Genomic DNA, 15,093 nt, shown 5'->3' with positions numbered 1-15,093 from the left:
CCCAGGAACTCTTTTCTAAAAAGATTTTATTTTAAGGGACATTATCATCCAAGGTATGATGGAACATGTACTGTATGTTTAGTTGCAAACTTAGACTAATCGTTCTCCCAATAATTAAAGATCTAGTCATTTTAGGATCCTGGGAGACTTCCCTAACTTCTGTTCATTTTGACCTTAAAAAAGGGGTAATGGTGTGTAGGATTTAATCAATATTTCAACGAGACATTTCTTTAACAATCTTCATGTCATCATGTTGGTTTAACTCAGTTGGAAAGTCTGTGGCAATGATTAGTTTCTGTTGCTAAGAATTAAGCCACTGATTTATGGACAGAAAGAATGTCACCTCCTTTCCAAAGGGCTGTTCCTCTCAGCTGGACAGCTATAGGCTCAATTCTTCTCTCCTCTCAAACTGAGGAAAATGTTTTAATTATGACTTAAACAACTGTCTGACACAAACCCAGAAATAGATTGCCATTGCAATTCTTTTCTCTAACGGGAATGGCAGTAGTTTACCAAATATATACATATCATACACACATAAATATATAAATACATATATTATATATATTTAATATGTTCTGCTTGTGTCTGGGGCAAAAAGGCAAACAACATAAAATTACTTCACAAGCAAGATTTTTTAGTAGTGAATGTTTAGTTTATCCAATAAATACGCACTGAACACGTAAGCTGAGCTGGTTTCCTCTATAACTTGCTTTCTAACTAGTTTTCCTTGTACCGCACAGATCCATTACTAACCCCTTACTTAGACCAAGAGCAGAACAGTAAATTGTGCTGTATAAATAGTGCATGCATTCCATTAACAGTCATTTATCAAGTCCCTATTACGTCCTAGAATTTGCATTGAACTTCCACAGTATGCAGAAACACCAAATTTCTCTGAAACCCATTTCTTGACATTGACTGGATTTCTGCATGCCCCTGACAGCTGTGAGCTCACTTTTCAGTAGGCAAATAGAGCTTTCAGCTGTTTTTCTCTGGGGTGAGGGGTCTTACCCTAAAGAAATAGCTTCACTCAACACAAAGCTGTTATAAGCCAGAGGAGGATGTGTGAAACTGTAAGGTAAACCCCGGGCCCTAAAGCCACTGGACACCAGAGCAATTCACATCCGTTCAGATATTTTATTTACCAGCTCCACAAGCACACATTGAAGTGAAAAGTCTGGCAAATGTGCCTTCTCTTTTTCTCCCCGGAGTCAAATCCCTCAGCACTGTGGTTTGGTTGAAAACTAAAACCGTAATACCCTCCCAAATCACCACTGCTCTTTATCAGCAAGTTTTTAAGGACATTATCTTTACTGCTATACTCATGAAGGACTTCCTTTTCCTTTCTCCACTCCTGCTTCCTAACACACTTTTTCTCAGAGAAAGTTTTAATAGAACTGAATCAACGATGAGTGTTACACTGCTGTCTTTTGCCAGCCAAATGTCACCCACTGTGCCGGTTTAACTGAGGGGTTCAGGGCGGTGAGAGATTGTGAGGGGGGCAGCAGGCTTTGTCTGGGCTGCAGCTCAGGGGCTTGGGTAGGAAGGAGAGCAGTGAAGGCGACCTACCTAGAAGAGGTTACCGTTTCCACACTTGGCAGACAGCACCCAGGCACGTCCTAGTTAAGTCCAATCGACACATTTCAAACTCCTGGAAAACCAGGTGCATTGAAGCCATTTTAGAAATCAAAAGGTCTTGTGAAGGGCTGGGGCAAAGGGTAGGATTTGCTTTTCCTGACTCAAAATGCAGTGTTGCTTGTGGAAACGATGCATTCAGAAATCAAAGGGCATTTGTTTGTTTTTAATGAAAAAGAAGAGGGGTACAAAATAGGGTCTCTCTTCTCTTCATACCTCTTCTTTTTGGCGATGGGATGGGGCTTTCCTGCCTATATAGAAATTATCTGAAGCTCTTCCTCATAGAAGTCAGAGAGGCAAGACAACTTCAGGCTCAGCAGGACCTAGTAACACTGACTTACTTGTATTTGAAAAGTTTAGACAGATAAATAATTTCTTAGCTTATGTCCTATATTAAATATCATTAACTCCTCCCTACATCTGCAAGACAGTTGCAAAATATTGGACCCTTGTATCTAAGGTCCAGATCATGAGAAAATGCAGTATCACCCCCAACAGATCCCTGGGGTGAATTGTCTCAGATACTTGTCACAATGACTTTAACCCCTCAAAGAATGTGGCTGGAATGTGCAACTCAGTGTATCTCCAGAAAGAGATGGGCTGGCCTTCAGATTACTTTAAAAAGCCCATCAATATAGATCCAAGACTTTGTGCACTTTAAAACTGCTTTTGAGGAATTTCATCAAGAAATGGATATATCCAATGCCTGCTTTCTCCTAGTGGACAGAGTCAGGAATTAAAAATGTTTTTGTTTTTCACAAGATACATTATTTCATCTATGAAAATGGCAATCTTTTGTTTTGAGTATCTTAAGGAGATAGAGTCACCAAGTATAAACTGAAGTGATAAGCTGTTTAGAAAATGGGGAACAAAGAGATCCTAAAGAGGGTAGAAGGGGGAAGAGAGAGAGAGAGAGAGAGAGAGAGAGAGAAATAGAGGATTAAAGTGGAGTACATTTGTAATTCCAGCACTCATGGAAAGAGATAGTGGGTAAATTATGGGGAATCAAAAATAAAATTAAAGTGGATCTGAATTTATCAAAATAACTAGCCTCATTGCCATTGAGTGAAAATTGCTTTAAAATTGTTTTTAGAATAAATGATTATGATGACAATTTTTATTATTATTAGAAGATGAGATTCCAATTACAGAGTCCCTACCAGATGCTAGAAACTATACTTGCAAAAAAGGTATCAGAATCACTATATTAAAAGAAGAGCAAGTTAAGGCACAGTTGAAGTAACTTGCCACAAAACATAGCCAATCTTTGAATACAGGTCCATATTTTCAGCCTATTTTCTTTAAAAGATTTTGCTGAGCTTTACTTTTTATCATTTATATATGTAATGAAAGCAATGTCATATGAATGTGCTTTTCCAATGTACATACCTTTTCTAGAAATACCAACATGGTCCCAAAGAGACTTCTTTTACTTCCCAGACTCCAACCCCACCTTCTACCTTCCATTGTACCAACTCCTTCTCCCCTTCCAGACCCAGACCCAACTGAGAATCATTGGCATGATAAATCAATCCTTATATTATGCTTACTCTGATTTCTTTATTTGGAGGTTGCCAATATGTGTCAAACAAAAGTCTAAGAAAATGTTGCTTTCTAAAATCTAATAGATGTGTGCTGCCTAACTTTAGAGTCAATCTAACCAAATATGAGTAGAGCAGAAGCCAGATTTCATTTGGCATCTGAAGTCATCACAGATTTGACAAGATGAAAAAAAAAAAACATAATAAGTATGGGAGAAAGGAGTGGTGGGTTTGAATCCTAACTTATCATTTACTTCCTGTGCTAGAGTCCAACTCAACAGTCTGACTGTCTGGATTCAAATTCTATCTCATGAGATTTAGTAACTGCAAGTTTAGGTATCTTACTTAACCTCTCTGAGCCTCAGTTTTATGACATATAAATCAGGGATAGTAATAATACCTATCAAATGAGTATCAAATGAGACAATTTTTGGTAAGTTCTCAGAACAATGCTTGACATGTAGTAAGTGCTCAAAAAATGGTAGCCAGTATCATTATTTTTATTATTATTGTTATTAGCATCATTTTGGCTGTTATTGTGGTTACCATTACTATTGTGATAGACATCATGATCGGTGTCCATTATCAGCCTCAGGCCCTTCATGAATATAAAGAAAGCATCATAAAAGTTATTTGTAAAATTGATTATTGTGTTTAACCAGTTATTTTAGTTTTATGAAAATATAGCTTATTTTTACTTTAAGAAACTTATATTAGGTCACCAGCACATCTCAGAATAGCAAAAATATTGCATCAAAATCAGTATTTGCAAGTTTTCTTTTGGTGACTGCAATCAATCCAATTAAAATAGAACAATTCACACTAATAATGGAGCTATCTGGTACACCTAATAGTCTATAAATCAGTCCCAGGATTGTTCATATCCCCTGGGTAGCCAGCTCTTGATATCTCACTTGACAAAAATCACTGGGTTTATCTAGAGGGTCATTTCAGAAGTTAAGCCCATCTGCTTTAAAGTCACACCTGCTCAGTTCTAAATCCCACCTACAAAAAGTTCAGTTTTCTCATCTGTAAAATGGAATTAAAAATATCTAACTTGAAAGATGATTGTGATGTTTAAATGACATAAGGTAATGCAGTAATAAAAGCTAACAAATACTGAGCTCTTACTGTGTGCCATCCACTTTTTATATATAAACTAATTTAACCTTCACAATTTAAACTTTTATCTTCACAATCTCTGTGGTATATGCTTCTGTAACTCCTAAATAAAGGCAACTTTAGTTATTTAAACTGGAGTCTCCACTGTTCTTGGCATTTGTTTGCAGAGACAAAGCCTTTCAAATACTGTCCCCTTCAAGGAGTTATATTTGCTAGTCACATTATCTGCCCAGGTTCCCCACTGCTTGTCTTGCCTGAAGGGCTCCAATTTGAGTGTGGGAGAAATTACCAGGGAGAAAAACAACTTAGTTTTACCTGGGTGACAGCAATTATGCAGAATGACAAAAGGAGCAGTTAAGTTACAAGTTAAGGACAATAATTCACTCTCCCCAGGGACTGTCAGTCAGGAAGGCTTGAGAAAAAATAACAGCAAAACAATGGCGGGCTCTATTGTTAATAGTCGTGTCCCCAGGATGCCTTGGCATTCTGAAACAATAAGGCCAAAAATGCAGTCTGCTGTCTCTCCAAAGCTCTCCAAGCACATATGCTATATCTCAAGCTGTCACTCCTTGGAGACCAACCATCGAATGGGTCACTGGGTCATTACTGTCAACCATGGAGGCACCACAGCAACGGCTCTTTAGGATCCTCCATACGCTTTACTTGCAATCGGAACTCACCAGCAGCTTTTATAATACATGAACTGAGGAGTAGGAGAAAACTACATAATTTAAGTAGGGATTTCCTCAACATTACTATGGGAGAGGGCATGGACGTTATGATACAAGGCTTTGCTGAGACAACATCTGATTTTTATTACTTTTGCATGCTTTAAAGCACTTTGAAAAAAATCATCAGATAAGTAGGAATAAATTGGAAGTGTCCGTATCTCCAGGAGTTAAAATATTTTAGATTTTTAATCCATCAGTATTGATTTGAATATCTTCATTTTGATTGTCATTTGCTGTAGTCTTAAAGACCATATTGTACAGGTATGTAGAAAGTTGGTGTGACATATTTATTGCTTGAAATCTTTATAAGCAATGGATAGACGGAACAAGAGAGACTAGCAGCGATTTTTTCTTTATTTTTAATCTTTAATGTGGTCACACATAGACAACAGAAAAATTCCCATTTTAATCATTTTAAAGTGTACAATTCAATGGTATAAAGAGCACTTACAAGGTTTTGCTACCATCATGGCCATACATTATCAAAACATTTTCAACACCCCTAAAGCAAACTAGACTAACAGTTTTAGCAGGCCTATTTTGGCCCAATATATACCAAAGGTATCCTAGAGTATACTATATAGCGTAAGCCTGCCTGGGTTCAAGTTCTGTTTCCTCCACTTAAACTGTCTGTACTTCAGTTTCTGGAGCTATAAAATATGTATAATATTAGCCCTTATGCCATAGCGTTGTTATTAAATGTTAATCTATGTCAAATGTTTCAAACAATTCCAGGAACTGGATAAATGTTAGCTCTTACTATGAATTATTTAACACATTTGACAGCTAGTGGAGGTATTTCTACTCCCATTTCACTGATGATAAAACTGGTGTTCACGGTCATGTGGAAGAACTAGGATTACAATCACAGCCAGACTGGATCCAAAGCCCCTCCGTGTTTCACCATTTTATTCTATTTCTCTAAGAGTAGGAGCTTTGGGAAAAGTCAGACCTGAGGTAAAATTCCCCACTCTGCTACTTAACAGCTGTGTGGACTTGGACAAATCATTGAAATCATGTTAAACTTAGTTTCCCCATGTATAAAATGAGAATAATCATAACAGCTAATTTACAGGAGAGAAGTAAGGATTTGACAAGATTTTATGGCAAGAACCTAGCAAAAAGCTCATCTAATGTAAGTTCCCTCCTTGTCTTTGTCACTCACAAAGCTGCTATATTTTCAGGCCACCCGTACATACTGGCTTAGTACTTATATTGCTTTGGAGGAAAGCATTGGAGAGATTTATTGCTGAAGTTTTTTTTTTCTTTTCTTTTCTTTTTTTAAATTTTGTTTGAGAGAAATACCAGAGCTATTTGAAAGGGTCATTAATCCTGTGTAAAATTTAAAGTTAAAATCAAATAAAAACCTGTATGACCCAACATTGTTGGGCCTATGGTAACTTTTGGATAGACTGAGTTTAAAACTCCAAAGATTAGGAGGATATGGTGGTTTGGTTTTCATGAATACGTCCCAGACACAAGGAATCCAGGTAGCTGTACACTCAGAAGTCAGTGTCCTGAGCCAGTACATTTTTATCCATCACTTACTTGGATGAAGCATTGTGCTTTGGAACACTAGCCAGGCAGGTAGAGTTTACATCAGGGCACTAAAGAGAACTAGAGAAGACCAGTCTCCATTATGGGACAGGATGAGCAAAATAACTTTTGAAAGGGATTAAGTAGTATGGGTCATAACTGTGACTTGAGGTGGGAGGGAGATAGGGGATGAATATGGGCAACCGGGACTCAGGGTTCTACCAGGAAGTTCTGTGTTTTAGTGTGATTCATCCCAAGACCTACCACAGGAGTATGTTGGGGAAGTTGGGGAAGGCATAGAAGAAACAGATCAGCAGGGCTGGTCTAACTGCTCTCCCCGGTACTCCCAGAGGTTTCTGTGTCCTCCCCCATTCGTCTTACTGTCAACTGTAGACTCACTGTTGATCTGTCTTCTCCACAGACAGACTAGAGGATCTTGCATGAAAGGCTCAGGTTATCTATCTTCTGTCATCATTGCCAGGCACTGAAACTGTAAGTGTCAGTAAATGTTCTTTTGAAAAGAGATACGAAGAAGTGAATTAAAGAATGTATTAATGAAAGTCTTGACTCTGTCGAGTTCAGGCAAACAATGGTCCAGGAATGATCTTACAGGCAGAAGCATGGGGATATAAGGACATGAAGATGAGGGTAAAATGAAAAACCTCAGGGGCGGTAATTGTCAGCAGAATCACCTGAGGAACTTTATGATCATAAATATGATTCCATTCACTCCAAGCTAATATTAGATATAGCATTTGGAGGACAAAAAATGTCAATATGCATTAATTCATTCATCCATCCATTCAACAAATATCTACTAAATGTCTCCTGTATGTGAAAGATTAGGAAAAAAAAATAGATACAGGTTCTTCTCTAAAGCTTCTCACACTCTGAATTGGCTCAGATACAAATGAAGAAATTGCACAAATAATTACTTACAATGTGATGAGTGCTACATATAAAAATTAGTAGTATGTATTCTGTCATGGACTAGGGGTACAGAGAATAATTTGTGGAGCAGCTCCTCCAGGTGGTTCACATGTATCTTCCATTAAAACCACTGTTTCGGATCTTTCTTATATTCTTCCAGCTCTTATTTCTAAGATCTTATTTTTTTTTCCTGTTTTGAATTCACTTATTTACATACGTCTTTATATTTCTTCTCACAGTGGGTTGAGGTCAGTACAAGTTACCGAAACAAGGTAAACACTGAGCCCAATATAATGGAGAAGGAATGAAGTCAGTTTAAACATGTTAACTGCTGGTCTTTAAAATGCAAGCTAAAATACTAATCTGTACACCTCCCAGTAGCATCCTATCCCACTTCCAACCTAGAAAGTACCGGTTTCCTTTAACCACGGATAAGTCATTACCCTGGCAAATAGCATAGATAACCCAAGACATTTCAGTATATGTTTCTGGAACCTAAAAAAGACATCCCAGCCTATGTTTCGGGCTTACTCCCAATGCTGTGGCCCATAATAAATTATAGCCTATCTAAATTACCTTATTTCTTATGTTTTTCTACCCCATTCTTTTATCTCATCATGAATATTATGAAAATCTAGAGACTCCAGTGATCTCAGTGAGTACTCTGGATTCATTTGGAGACCATAACAAGACTGGGGCTCTGCATATCCTTAGAGATTAGAATGAACTTTCATTTAAAGGAAACTGTAATTGATGGGTGCAAGGCAATCACCAATTTCTGAGAAATCAGTTATGTCTTAATTACATGCTATAGAATAGAGTAACTTCTGAAGAATTTTTCGGGGTGGGCAGATATTCTGAGTTCTTTGCTCTGAAATGTTCCAGGGAAAATATTTGAAGAGTGTTTATTCAAGTGGGATTAGTCCTGAGTGGGTGGACCCACCCTCCCCTGGTTTATATTTCCTTCTAGGTTTTCATCTGGACTCAGACTTCTCAGTGCTGGAGGAGGAGGTAGAAAAAGCAAGAATCCTGAGCATTGTCATTTGTGGGGCCACTTTGAGTAGAAGGGATCAGAGATATAAAAATCCCTTCTTCAGTTGAGAAATTTCTAGAATAAATGCTTAATGCAGTGATATTTCTATTGCTTACCACATCCTCCCACTTTCCCTGCCATGCATTCCAGAGGTCTCTGCTGCTGACAATGCTGACACAGTGCACTCTCATACTAACACAATAAAGCTAAGCACTCTTGTTTTATTATATGTAGGTATTTTGTAAGGCACACTAATTTTTTTTTAAGTCAAAGCCATTTGTTACTTCCATCAGATATCTTTTTCTTTCAAGAGAAGCACAAATTCCTTTAACCAATGGCAAAATTAGCCCTTTCATAGATTTCCCTGGGTCTTTTATCTTAGTCTTCTTATAAACATAGAGATGAACAAAATGTCAAATTCTGAGTCAGTATGCTATGGTCTGAAGAGCACCAAATTGGATTTGAATCCCAGCTTTGCTGTCTGATGACCTTGGCCATGAGAAAATCAGATAAAAAATTATATATGAAGAACTGTCTGGTCACTTCTTGATCTACAATTCTATGATTGTTCTACAAGCATATGTCACATAATTTCTAAGACACACTAACCAAAGTAATCTGCAGTCTTCTAGATATTATTGTGTTAATGTTTATTTTTAAATCAAGGTAGTAATATCTCCCCTCACTCCCCATTGAGACAATGGAATGAGTCAGATCAGGGTTTGAAAGCCCTGTCCTTTATCCAGCTGTTCAGCAATATTTCTGTTTAATAGTTTCCTCAGCTTTAAAACAAAGAGATAATGTCTTCCCTCCATTATTTTGTGTGTGTGTGTGAGAATTATACACGATAATGCATGTGAAAATGCCTAGCATGAGACCTGACACATAAAGGTCAGAAAATAAATGATAGCAATTCTGAAAATTATTGACACAGAGCTTTGTTTCAAAGTTCATTTATATACATTATTCTGTGTTACCAGACTAAGTATATGCTGCCAAGAAATTTCATGTAAAAATATACCCCAGGGTCAGTGACATTATAAAATTCCCATTCTAAAATAAAGAGACTGTCAACTGGTTTTAACTTGCAGCAATAAAGTCCCTCAATCTATGATTCATTCATTCAAATATATCCTTGACCCAGTAGACTTGTAGCAGGTCTGTCATATTTCATTCATGCAGTCATTAATTTGGCAAATATTTATTGAGTAGCAATGATGTGCCCAGCTCATATTTGATCAGAAACTGGCTTTTATTGCATTGAAAAACTACCATGTAAACAAAGATTGATATATTATTCTCATGTTTCCAATGGTGGGCTGAAAAGAAAAAGTAACAGGATGTAAGTAATTAATTGTAGAGATGAATTTATTGAGGAACACTTAATGGGAAAATATAATAACAGTAAATTAAATTTGACAGTGAAGTAAGATTTGCAAAGCTCATTTTTCAAAACATGTACTGGGCCTACCCACTTCATTCAAACCTGCTAAAATCACTGACATCCAAGGTGCCTTTGTTTTTAGCAGGAACACTAAAACCCCCCAACTATCCTCCATATTTTTACTCTTCACATTCCATTCTAAAATCCATTGTCTACATTGCAGCTAAAATTGTCCTTTCAAATGAAAATCAGACTATTTCACTACCTGGCTTGGAACCTTCTAATGCTCTCCTCTTTTATCTTTCCAACATTGTGTCCAAGAGTTTTTCCTTTCTTCTGCTACCCATGCTCAAGCCATAACCAAATTCTGGCTGTTTCTGGAGCAGACAGAGATGGTTCTTGCCTCAGGAACTTGCCACTTGCTATTTTCCGTGTCTCAAACACACTTTCCTCTCACCTTCTTGAAGCTGCTCTTTTCCATTAATTGGATCTCAGCCTTCTTGAACACCCTTCCTGAAGTTTTCCTCTTCCCACTATCATTATTGCACTATATGTTTCTGTTTTTGCTTTCCATAGCTTTTTAGTACTACTCATGAAAATGTTGGTTTCTTAGTTACCTAGGGATGCCATAACAAAGTAGCACAAACTGGGTGGCTTAGAACAACAAAAAGTAATTGTCTCCCAGTTCGGAAGGCTTGAAATCTGAAATCAAGGGGACGGCAAGACCATGCTTCCTCTGAAGTCTCTAGGGAAGAATCTGTTTCAATGTTTCAAGCCTCTTTCCAGGCTTCTGGCGGTGGCTCAGTGACAGTCCATGGAATCCTCCACCTCAGTTATCACCCGGTATTCTCCCCTCATGTGAGAGGACACAAGTCATATTGGAGCAGGATGGGATTTTAACTTGCCTAATTACATCTGTCACGGTTCTATTTCCAAATAAGATCATATTCTGAAATACTGGGGATTAGTACTTCAAAATATCATTTGTGGGCACACAATTCAACCCATAACACCTGGCTATTTGTGTATATGTATATTGTTTAATTTCTCTACTAGAATAAGCTTCATGTAAGTGGAGGGAATATTTCTTTCTCATTGATACATCCCTGCTACTTGAGGAAACTTCAGCATAGAGAAGGTTAAATGACTAAGCAGGCAAAGCGGCTTATAAATAGTAACCAGAATGAATATCAGGACTTCTAATTTCTATTTCTATTATATTCCATAGCTGGAGAATGTGTGCATATGAAGAGCTTTGCCCCTTGTCTCAAGGATTCTGAATCTAGTTCTTAAAACATGATTTCACTTATCAACAGTTAATGATCCAGAAGTTAAACTTCAAGACAACAGAAATACAATAATTATAATAAGACCCAGTATTATTATGTGCCATAATAATCAGAAACAATAAGTGCTCTGACTTTGCACAGAGCAATTAAATGTGTTCCTTACAAGAAGTGATATTTCTCCCCTAGTAAGTATTATCTATTGTTCTTTGAGTTCATGTTTCTTGACTCTTTGTGGTTATTTGATTTATCTGTTTGTTTAACTGAATGTTGGCTCTCAGGACCTCCTAGACTTCTATACATTTATTTTGTAAATGAAAGCTACTTCAACTCAATTCTCTAGACCACTTTTTAAAAACATGTTTCAACCCCTTGAAATGAGTGGTGATACCATACTGGTGATATTCCCAAATCGGTATTGCTGGGGACAAGGAGGACAGTCACTGATGTTATGCTGAGCATCTAATTGGGAAAATTCTCATTTTGGGGAGGACTCAGAGACCTCTAAAAAGCAAAGTGTCAACTGCAATCTTGCTTACAGAGAGAAACTGATCTTGAAATAAGAGCCTAAAGACCAGCTGCTGTCCCTCCTAGGGTTGCAAAATTGGTGTTTCATCCCACTCTTAAATGTACCAATGCTTGTGTTTGGTATTATTCATTTTAGACTAGAAATTATTCTATCTTTGAATTATTAAAGTGCATGAGTATAACCGGGTACGTTGTGGAGGTATTCATGCAGTTATAATGATAACTAACACTCACATAATGCTTGCCTTTGTATGGAACTAATCTAAGCAGTTTACATATTAATTTAACTCAATTAATCCTCATAGATGCTCCATGAGATCTGGGATATTGTTATATCCAATTTAGCAATGATGGACTTGAAGTAGAGACAGGTTAAGTAACTTGGCAGTGTTTTGAACCCAAGCTAAAAAAAAGTGGAGAGGGAGATGTAGAGAGTGAAGAGAGAGGGTTGATTTGAAAGGGCATTCTCTCAGGAAGTGAGAGGCCACGAGCTGCCAAGACCAGGTAGATGAATAAGCCACACAAGGGAGGGTGATAGATAGGCTGTTGGTGACCACATGAAGCAAGGAAAAGGTGGATAGTGATTCAGATACACTTGAAGGGAGTGAGAGGACAGGGATTTGAGAGCATTTCCAAGTGAGCATCTTATATTTTCTGAGGAAGAAAAGGTAAGTTCATTTTAAAGAGACAAAGGAAGGCAAGATTTGAAATCTTTTTCATGAAGAATGGGATTCTCCTGTGGTTCAGGAACACAGAAGGATGCCTTGGGAATGGTTTTAGTTTCTAGGCTGCTATGACAAATCCCATACAAAGGGTTGGCTTAAACAACAACATAAATTTACCGGCTCATAGTTTTGAAGCTAGTAGAAGTACAAAATTGAGGTGTTAGCAAGGTGAGCTTTCTCGCAGAAGAGTATTGTACTCTTATGCTGGCTTCTGGCAATCCTTGGGGTTCCTTGACTTGCATTCTTACATAGTGACAAATGGTTATGTCCTCTCCTTTCTCTTCTAGCTTCCGCTGACTGCTGGTTTCCCTATCCCTGCTCCTCCCTCTGGTTTTCTCTTGATAAGGCCTCCAGTAACAGAATTAAGACCTATCCTGATTCAGTTGGCCATACCTTAACTGAAAACTGAAAGTTACGTCTTCACAAAGTTCTTTTTACAATGAGTTTACACCCACAGGAATGGGGTCAAATATAAAACACCTTTGTAAATTTTTATTTTTTCTGGAATACATGATTCAACCTACCACAAGAGTGTTGAGGACTCAGCTAAAACAATGCATTAGTCCTTGGCCTCAACTGGCACTGTTCTGGGGTTTTTCCAGCTGGGCTCAGACCTCCAGAGTGGGACACTCTGTGGTTAACTAGGTGTGGAGTTGGATCTTCCATGGAATGAAATCATAAGTAGACCTGAGAGTTGAGTATTAGCAAGAAAAGTGTTTTAGTTTCCTGGGCTGCTTAAGCGCATGCCAAGAAATGGGTTGGATTACACAATGGGAATTTATTCATTCACAGTTTCAAGCTGGGAAAAAGTCCAAATCAAGCCATCATCAAGGCAATGCTTTCTTCCCAAAGACTGTAGCATTGAGGCTAGATGCCCATGATCCTTGGTTCTTGGTTTGTCACATGGAAAGACACATGTTGCCATCTCTGGGTCTCTCCCTTTTCTTCCAGATTCCACTGATGTTCAGCTTCTAGCTGCTACCTCTATGGCTTTCTCTATATATTTGAATTTCATTCCATTCATAAGGGTGTCCAGCAGTAGGATTAAGACCCATCTTAACTGAAGTAGGCCACAACTTATCTGAAGTAACCTCATCAAAGCTTCTACTTACAATGGATTCACACCCAAAGGAATTCACACCCACAGGGTTAGATTTAAGAAAAAAGTTGTTTTTTGTTTTTTGTTTTTTGTTTTTTGTTTTTTCTGGGGGTACATACAGCTTCAAACTACTACAAGGTGGTTGGAAGTGATTGAGAAGAAAATCCAGGCTTGGAATAGATGGAAGATGGTTCCTTGAAGGAAAGATGAGGAACTAGATGAATTGATAAGTCTGAAAAACAGGTCCAGTAGAAGTAATGAAGTATGACAGTTGAAAGATTAGGACATGGTGGCCAAAAAATCTTGAATTTAAGAATTTAGAGGTTTAGGGCAGAAATTCATATCTTATTTTAAATTTTTATTAGAGGAGTTGTGGATTTGTAGAAAAATCATCATAAAATACAGGGTTCCCATATGGAACTCAAATATGAATACTTTGCATTGTTGTAGCATATTTGTTACAATTGATGAAACACCGTTTTATAATTGTATTGTTAACTATAGTCCATGGTTTAACTTAGGGTTCACTGTTTTTGTCATGCAGCCCCATGGATTTGTTTTTAATTTATACACACACACACACACACACACAACCTAAAATTTCCCCATTTAACCACATTCACATATAAAATATATGACTTTTAATTACATTGACAATGTTGTATCACCTGAACACTATCCTTACCAAAATCTTTCCATCATCCCAAACAGAAATTCTGTACATTTTAAGTCTTAACTCCCCATTCCCTACACACACACCATCCCTGGATAACTTATATTCTAGATTCTGACTCTATGAGTTTGCTTATTCTAATTATTTCATAGTAGTATGATCATATAATATGTGTCCTTTTGTGTCTGGCTTATTTCACTCAACATGATGCCTTATAGTTTCTTCCATGTTGTCACTTGTATCAGAACTTCATTAATTCTTACAACTGAATAATATTCCATTTTATGTACATACCACATTTTGTTTATCCAATCATCAGTTGATAGACACTTGGGTTGCTTCCATCTTTTAGCAATTGTGAATAATAACCATAGATAAGCAAATACCTGTTGGAGTTCCTGTAATGCATTCTGTGGAGTACATACCTAGAAGTAGTATTGCCGGGTCATGTGGTAATTCTTTATTTAACTTTCTGAGAAACTGCCAAACTGTCTTCCACATAGCTCCACCATTTTACATTACCACCAGCAATGAATGCATGTTCCTATTTCTCCACGTCTTCTCCAACACTTGTAAATTTCAGTTTTTTTAATAGTAGCCATTCTAGTGGGTATGAAATGGTATCTCGTGGTTTTAATTTGCATTTCCTTAATAGCTAATGATGTTGAACACCTTTCAGGTGCTTTTTGGCCATTTGTATATCTTCTTTGGAGAAATGTTTATTCAAGTCTTTAACCCACTTTTTTTTTAATTCATTTTATTGAGATATATTCACATACCATGCAGTCATACAAAACAAAGCGTACATTTGATTGTTCACGGTACCATTACATAGTTGTGCAATAATCACCAAAATCAATCCTTGAC

The sequence above is a fragment of the Choloepus didactylus genome, chromosome 3, assembly GCF_015220235.1.
Source record: "Choloepus didactylus isolate mChoDid1 chromosome 3, mChoDid1.pri, whole genome shotgun sequence".
Taxonomy (NCBI): domain Eukaryota; kingdom Metazoa; phylum Chordata; class Mammalia; order Pilosa; family Megalonychidae; genus Choloepus; species Choloepus didactylus.
Note: the sequence above shows the minus strand (reverse complement) of the source record.